The sequence below is a fragment of the Protomyctophum parallelum genome, assembly GCF_964188405.1.
Source record: "Protomyctophum parallelum genome assembly, chromosome: 6".
NCBI lineage: Eukaryota > Metazoa > Chordata > Actinopteri > Myctophiformes > Myctophidae > Protomyctophum > Protomyctophum parallelum.
In genome coordinates, this window is record NC_139701.1 from 36571952 (window position 1) to 36581200 (window position 9249).

General features: G+C 40.5%; 1 protein-coding gene across 2 annotated transcripts in view; it reads right to left on the reverse strand.

The window, feature by feature from the left end:
- Positions 1 to 5023, reverse strand: part of sbno2b (strawberry notch homolog 2b) — a 77086-nt gene extending 72063 nt beyond the window's left edge. For both annotated transcript variants that reach the window (XM_083767753.1, XM_083767752.1), the window contains exon 1: positions 4890 to 5023. The gene's annotated coding sequence lies outside the window, so the exon portion shown is untranslated. The remainder of the gene's footprint in view (positions 1 to 4889) is intronic.
- Between the last annotated feature and the right edge of the window lie 4226 nt (positions 5024 to 9249).

Sequence of the window (9249 nt, forward strand, 5' to 3'; positions counted from 1 at the left end):
GTTACCCTAGGAAGAGTCGTCTCGCAGGAGACCATGGAGAATAAAGCCCAGTTGACACTTGGTTGCACGGCAGTGTCGCACACCTAAAATATCAGAGACACAAGCTCATGACATGTTGTGTAAATTAATAATTTACAAACATTCAGCAGATATTCTGCAGTGGTAGTGTGCCACTGTTATGCATATAGAGGAAACACTGGTTGGCCATCCAGCCCGGGGCATATACACCAAGACAGAGCAATCCCTTTTCTGCTCCATCTACTCATTGAGGGTTCATGTTTAATACATGACCTATTACCTAATGGGGTACAGGTTCCAGGAAAGCAGAACCAAGACGGTCAAACCATCCCTGACTGCCCCCCCATTCACTACTATAACCACCATCCTCCTCCACTTCACATTTTTCACTCTCACTTCAATCAGCCCACAGGCAATAAATTAGATTTATCACTAGCACTGACTGAAGAAGGGGTGGGGAGAAATGGAAATAAGCAAAGGCAAATAGAGAGGAAGAATGTCGCTGTAGAAAGAAACGTGTCATTGATAGGATGTTAAAATAAAGTGTTAAGAACATGTGAAGTGGAAGGGAACCCTGAAGAAGCCCAAATGCAATAATGCATACTACATCAGAACAGACAAAATGTGTTCAGTTGGCTACAGATGACGTAATTCAGTGGTTTGGGTGGGCAGTCTTCGATTTTGGTTGTTCAGACTTCAGAGTCTCCAAGATGTTGTGACTCCCCGAACTAATTTGGCTACTGTGATTGGTCAGATGTTGGTCAGAAGTTCTGCATTCAGCCCAGCTTCATGTTCATTCTGTCAGCAGTGAAGTGAGTGAAAAGCTAAAGCAAAAATAGTTTGGAAGAGATACAAGCCAATGTCCAGGGGGTAAACATCTGTAATAACCGTTCATAAACACTGAACCTATCGCTTGAAAGGGCAAAACCTCCATACCTGTAAGAAATTCTGCATAGCATCGGAATATCCAGGTAATTTAACCATCTGTTCCAGGCTTCCAGCAGTGATGGCAGTAGAGTTGCCACCAACAGCGCCAGCTGTATTGGGAAGGGCCTGGCTAGTGGCTATTACAACAGAACTTACTAGTGTTCTGTGGCAATATGATGTGATTATAATCAGAATCATCTTATATTCGGCACAATACGGTATGCTTATGTTTAAAACGGATGCGTATATTGATATGTTCAGATGTTCTTTGCTTACATACTAGGCTCTGTACCACTATAAGTCTATATTGAGGTTCAACCATTTAATCCATAACCATCCAAGAGGCTCTGTGGCAGCCAACTTGCTAATGAGTTAAAAAGAAGCATTATCTAGTATGTTGTAGATCTGCTATTTTTGGTGTGTGGGGCTCAAGATTCAACTCACCCAGGTCAGTTCAGGTTGGATTTTAATTAGGTACAGTACAGTACACACACCAGTCGTCACCCACTACCTAGTCTCGTGTTGCCAGACTGCCTCTCGCAATTTTCAAATGCTTCCATCATACAGTCTGGACTGACTCTGGAGCAAAAGAAGTTCTATCATGAGTAAAATATAAAGCGAAAGTGGAGCCTCCTCCCCACTTCCGTTTCGTCTATAGTCGCGCACATTTATCCTAATATAAATAGAAATCATCTAAGCAGATATATAGCTTGTTGCTTAGCAGAAAAGGAAATAAAAAAATAAGACATGTCTGAAGTGAGTGGTGCAACAGCACCCCCTGTTGGTACCCTAAACATAAGAAACAGACTTAGGGACAGACGGTTATAGGAGTGGTTGCACCACTCAAGAAAATAAGCTCTAAAGATATTTAAAAATATATAAGCTTCCTTACTCGGATTTCGGGAGGTTTTGTTCCAGTATCTATATAGCATTCGGAGATTGTGGAATCGTTGTCTGGATACGTGAGACTACCCACTACCAGGCAGGTACAACCCCAATTTGTCCCCTGCATCCTTTTCAAGGTGTAAAGGTGCATTCAGACTTGGATGGTTAGAGCGGCACGATTACCGTACATGCAAAGACGAGAAGTTGCTCAATTTTAGTTTTGCCATAATAGGCATTTGTCTTGTTTGTGATGGACTATATTCCTTGCCTGAACTTATCTACATATACTTTTTGTCCATTCTCTTCTCATGAGGCCCCATTACTTAAGTTAAGCAAATTCACACAGGACAAGACAAAAGAACAGTGTAAGCTGAAGCCTTTTTTCCTCCATATGTTGCCACAGAGAGAACAAGCATCTATTGATCCAGCAACTCTGGTGCTTTTGAGCTGCAACTGGCCAGGAGAGAGACCGCCTGTGGGGTTGTGGTGGTGGGGAGGGTTGTGGTTTTTTCACCCTGCATTTCGCCTTTGACACAGTAGTTACAGTGTGTGTGGTGATACGAGTGTGTTGCACATCAAGCTGCGAAGACTTTAGGACAGCAAGCTAATGCAAGCACGATTCTTGCTCAAATGTGAATTTCGATTATCCTCCACAAGAATTGAGGCGATTCTCATTTTTCCATGAAAATATTTATCAAAAAACTAAAATATAAGAGTAACTCAAATGAATTGGACAGCCAACTAGTGCTGCTCGATTCTTCACAAAATGAGATTGCATATAGGTGTCTGAATATATCTTGATCTTTTTTTATTCATTGTGCAGCACTACAGCAAGCTGCAACATGGTAAACACCAAATGATACAAAGGCCATTGACCATCATATTACCAGTAATAGTACTCGACAGGAATTTGGGGGAGAAGCATAACATGTCATTCACTTCAATATTGGCAAATGGCATCACTCAACAAGTAGGAAATGACATAATTGGAAAAATAGCCAGCGACCATGGCAACCTATATGTCAAGGCTTAAGGATTGACTGACAAGCCCTGCCTGCAGGCAATGGAGACATGGGAAACCAAACAGTGGAAATTGTAGAAGTGGGGGTAGCTTTGTGAGAGCTTGAATTCATGTCTTAAATTCTTACTGGTCAAATAGTCCATTCTGCACCTGGCTGATATATCCACTGAGAGTATGGGGCTTTTGTGTATGAAAAACAGTGCTTGGTTTATATTTATGATTATATATATCCATTGTCTAGCACTCTAGCTTACTCTGAAAGCACACTAAACACAGTAAACTACATTTCAGTTGAGCATCTGCTTTCCTCTCATAACAACGCATGTAACACATGTAACTCAGTACAATGCTTAAGTAAACTTTGGTCCACAAGTCCAGACAGGCCTATAAAAGCACTACCAGACTGACTACATGTCACTAAACTAAACCAATGTATTAAATGAAAGCCAACCAAGTTACTGATCGCAGACAAAGTGACATACAGAGATTAAACTGCCATTTCAATATAAGCAGCAGGCATTCAGAGACTGCTTGCTTTTACGATGTTAAACATGGAGACCACCGCTGTAAGAAGAGTACCATACCATCTACTAGCTAGCTGTAGGCCTACTTTCCAGTACTTTAACGACTGGTGATTGAATACTTTGCAGAAGTACAGTTCAATACAAGGTCGGCTAAGAGGATTTAAAAACCAATAAAGCCTATGGCTTGTTTCCATTCGGGTCCTTCATATGCAATTAATCAGAAGACTTCTTTTTTACTTGTGAATGTTATGCCCCACTGCTAACTCCGAAGACGCCAGCCATAGCCTCACATTGATAGTTGTATGTGGACATGAGCAAAGGCAGTACATAGTACATACAGTTTATTAACGTCAGTTTCAAGGCGTGCTCTTTGAACTGAATCAAACTATTAATAAACTTCACGTTGATTAAATTAAACTAATCTAGTGTAATGAAAAGCACGCATTTCATATTGATGATATACCGTTTAAATGCCGAAACTCCAGCGCAATCACAGATGCTGTACGTGTACGGTTTTTTTTATAGTCTGTCGCCTCAGAAAGGTTGAAAATCAAGCTCCCTTGGCAGCACAAAGAAAAGCAGAGGTACTAGTAGCATTGGTGCTATTGTGGCTAATTTACACTTCGTCGACCGTTTCGCTGGACAAAATGACACATTTTTAAATAGTGAAAGTGTTGACTTGAGCCGCGTCGACACTTTAGTCACATGAAAATACCCGATTTTTAATAGGAAAACACGTCATATTCGTCCAGCGACACGGTCGTGCGACGAGGAATAAATTAGTATTAGCTCGCTAGACGACAAAAGGATAACGTTTGCTGACGTCGACGGGAAACCTATAGTTCCTTTCGACCAAATTCCAAACCCAACAAGACCATCTCGGAGGTGTACTGTACACAATACAACAGAGGCGATTGAATCTACATGCCCACACGTTTAATAAGAACAACGCAGTGTACTTCTGATCGCCAGTTGAGCTAGCTAGGTTAGCATAGCAGATAGCTGTTGGCTTAATGACTTGGGGTACGCTCGTTCTGGTCGCCCAGCTCTGCCAAGGATATTGGCTTTACATGAATGCCAGGCAGGGCATCCGATTAAAACAAAACAACGTGAACTCAAGGTAATCCGATTCCCATACCGTGGAAACAAAAACATCAGATTAAGTTGCAACTACCGTTTGTACAGACAAGACGAGTGATTGTGTTCACAACAACAACCGTATGGGCAGTTGTGGCATTTCTTTAAACGTCGCTGCCATTTCTAAACATCTCTATGCGTCTCTTTAAACTGGGTCACGAATGTAGATCTCAAATGCACGCCAGCAGACTGGGGTTAACTGCGGATACAGTAGCATACAATTCTGTCGGCGCTAGACCAACAACCGGGGTACAAAGTTGCCGAAAACGTACGCTCCTATAGGAGAGGCTGCCTAGAGCAACATCCACTTAATGATCACTGCCGATGTGTCGGTTGCGCACGGCTGGACCCGTGTAATAACCCCGAATTACACTTACCACTTATATGTTACTTATTCGTAATCCAGGCTCCTCTCAAACGCGCGACTCGACTCCAATACTCGGCGTGAAATGGCGACAAACACCGAAATGTATCCAACTTATTCTTCTCAGTTGTTTTCTTCACTTCCTGATTGAGACGCTGCCATTTTGAATAGACGAAAGCAGATATTTCCGCTGGTGTCGTCACGAAGTACCCCCCGATTCCCCCCTGTTGCTCTCCCGGACCTTGGAAAACGAAGAGCCAAAAATAGTAAACTGACTATAATATATGCACATGATGGAAATTATTGCAGAAAATTAATCTGCACTTATGACAGAAAGTCACTTTCAGTCCAAGACATCTGTAGGCTACTTGATAGACAGGTTGTCAGGTACTATAGTCACATTTTTATTTTATGTTTTTACTGGCCTCTATTTAACGTGTTACATTTATAAAAACCCATTCTAATCACTCGTGAACAACGAGGTGAGCATTTAGTGTGCAACATAATTACATTTACAGCAGATGCAGACCAGTCCAGGACCAAATGGTTCCTAAAACATAAGACGCTAAACTATAGGACTTGCGCAATTTGTCAAAATACATACAATTGTGGAGGAAAAAAATGCTTAATATAATGTGATATGTTAATGTGATACTTCACTAATTAAACTTTTAGTCTTGTGCACATAACACTATTGTGTTGGAACAAAAACTACTGGGACTTCATAGCGATTTCAGGTTATGGGACATAAGGGAACAGTGGGCCCCCCACTATATTTATTTTATATATTAGTCTATTCTTTTTATTTCATTTTATAGCGTATCTACATTTATTTTACGAAGGAGGGGCCAAATACGTGTAATAATTTGTTTTTTATTAACCTACATTTAAGGCCAATATTTCAATATAATCATGTGGTGGTAAAAAAACAAAAGAAAAACAGTGAAGTGGTCCATTCCACAATTCAGAAAAACATACTTTCCCAGAATGTGTAGTGCCTACAGCAGTTTTCAGCAATGATTTTTAACATATGACATGTAATATATTGTAATAACATGTAGGCTAATGGGTTTAGAAATCTGATCAGATTAGATTTTACTTTTCTGTTTTATATCTTCTTATGCTGCTGCTTGTTCTGTAAAGTAACCTTGCTTAGAAAAGCACTATGCAAATATATTCATTATCATTATGAGTTATGACATCACCGCTGCCATGGCCTCCAAGTAGGCTACTGCACTGACTCCACTGAGTAGGCCTGTACTCTGACAATGGGTTCAATGGGTAGGCCTATAACCGAAGGGGCTTTCGTTCCCAACGGGCATCGCCCTATAGTTTATTATGATCAATGCTTAAGACAAAGATGCATAGTTATACCATGCTCAATTTGTAAAAGTGCCCAATTCACCAGTGCAAGGGTATGTGCATGCCATGCATGCATAAAGTGAGTGGCAAATGGAGTGGCAAATCAGATAGGACTTCAGTTTGGATGTATGGCTGTCAAGGCCAGAAAGTTTTTTGCCACTCAGTAGGCGTTCTTGCAAAACGTCTAGGTATGATGATGATGCCATGCAAGTGACTATTCACCTGTACCCACACAAACCAGTGATTTTCAACCTTTTTATACCAAGACCCACCACAGTAAATATGTCTCTCCGTACCACCATGATAACTGATGTTAAAGTATAGGAGCGTAGACCTTCCCCATTCTATTCAGCTATTTACACTATTTAATTCAATATTTGAATTGTTCTGTTTTTGTTCCATTCCTAAGCCAATTTTGCTGCTGCTCTGACGAAACTCTGTCTAATCAGCACAACTAATAATATTTCGAATGCGATTAATCCGTTCTCAAAACCTCTATTAACGGCTATCGGCTATGCTCATTCCAGTATGGCTGGAGAGCCTATTTCAACCAATTGCTTGGTCAGAACAACTAACACTGCACTACAGAAAAAAGTTTGTCTAACTATGTAAAGTAGAAGTAGTCATAACGCAAACACATCAGCAATTTTATTTTGTTTGAAAGTTGAGTACCGGTAAATGCATTTTAATGTGTCCTGAAGGCTGAAGTTGATGTCAGATATTATATTAACCTATAGCCAACTGACTTCATTTTGAAGTATAACAATTTTACTAAGAATTTGCACCTCACAGATGATAAATCATGCACCTGCAGACTGCAACATTCTGCCAGGTGTCTACCAGAATCAAAGCAATGAAATAAAGTGTGTTTGTTCCTTCTGCTCATTTGCTGACAGATATTATGCATATTCAGCTTCACACTTGCCTAATTTGTTTATACTGCAAGATAAAAAATAATCCTCATAAAAGATAGTGTAATTTATCATAAGACTATAAATTAGTATGCTCAGGCTCAATGGGCTATGATTCATTACATAAAAACAAATATCAATGGCCCTGCACAAGATGGGATTGATTTATAACTAGCCTAATAAACAGTTATCAGCATGGGCAAATCATTTAATTATGTCTTTAATGAAGAGTTTGGAGCCGTTTCCTAGTTTAAACAATGACGTTTACATACACACATTCTCTACTCTCAATGGGGGTATGGTATGGCTTAGGACAGGGTGAGCGCTATCTGATATGTTGATAGCATGACACCCCTGCATGTGCTGCATTATCCAATAACCAGGACTACTAGAAATGTACATTTACTGTGCAATTAAGCTTTGGTTTGCTTTTATTTTGATTATCATGTTAAAGAAGTAGTCTACTGTAGACAGATATGTGTAGACTCTACAGTATCTGTTTATCCTCTTCCTGGTTGTTGTTCTCTTTTTGGCATCAATCCGTGAGTTATTGAGCGATAGCTACTATTGGAAGAGCTCCAATTGTTTCCAGTAAGCACAGTCGGACACTGCTTTCCTGGTATAACAGTCCCCCTTTCCCCCCACAAAGGGGGTGGTAGGAGCAGGGTATTGGCACAGAGTGTGTCAGGGCATAATGAATTACAAGGTGGAGCTCATGAAATAATTTGATAATGTATAAGACATATACGGACACTGCTTTGTTTGCCCCCTGTGTATTTATTGTATTGTTCTTCTACAGTTATGGGGTTGAGTATAAAAAAGGACACACCTTTGGAATAGATGCATACCGGTATGTGCTCTTGTGCTGACAAATCATGCAGGATCTGGGTGCAAATCACTTCTCTTATTAAGATAAGTCAGATAAAGCCGTGGATCAATTCAACAATATCATATGCTACCTCACATGTCAGTGTATGTTTGCATTTTGATTCGTAACATTATTTGTAACATGATGGGTACAAATAATAACAGTTATAGACATTAACTGTACAGTAGGGCAGGCCACGCTCTCCAGCCTGAGCCCACCAGCAGTGTTAGTGTGGCTGTAGTATAAAAGTTTGAATTTGGCGCACTCTACAGGAAGAGGTTCACTACAGGCTTCAATTTGTTTAATAACTACAGCTGATGAAATTTAACAACGTTAAACCTGGCTTTTAGAATAGCATGGCTAATAAGCCAGACTCAAATCACACTGTCGTGTGATTTCTTTTGCCAACGGCTGATTCGGTCTGGCTTATTAGCCAGGCTAATTTTATTCATTAAAGGCAAAACCTCCACCAGGCCGAAGGCAGGGAGAGAGAGTATGTTTTGCACTCCGTCCGTCCGTCCGTGTGTGTGTGTGTGTGTCCGTCTGTGTACAGCTAATCTCCGGCACCGTTAACCTGGTCGATGCCAAATCTTCCAGAACGGCCTGTTATATCGCCACCAGGAGGCCAGCTTTTGAAAAACATTATTTTTTATATTAATCCTTCAGATTCTGTCCAAATATCCCGCAAATTTATAGTCATGTGTTCAAGACGAATCTGTCCGATATTTTATATTCCATCCTAATTGGCTAACATTGGCTTTCAAAGTTTGCAGGATTGGCCTGTTTTGAACAAAAAGCCTCAAATCATGAACGCAGTGTGCAATTTTACGTGAAATCTTTCACGCACTTTCCTATAGGCTGAGGAATATATCCCACCCTTTTCACATTGGCCTGTTATAGCGCCACCAACAGGTGGATTTTGCAAAACACATTTTTGGAACAAAATGCTTCAAATTGTCCAATTGCCATCAAAGGCTTAAGAACAAATCGCACCCTTTTCACATTGGCCTATTATAGCACCACAAGGAGGCCACAACCTGACCTGCCCTGGTGGAGACCTGTGCCCCGAGGGGCACTTTTTCAAGTGTTTTCAATGGTGAAATTAACCAAACCACCAGCTAAAAAACAATGCAATGTGTTGCTGTGAGCTTATAGATCTGTAGGCCTATCTGTAGCCTATTTAAAAGAAATCATGTATAATAATAGGCCTACTCATGTTATATTATAGCCCT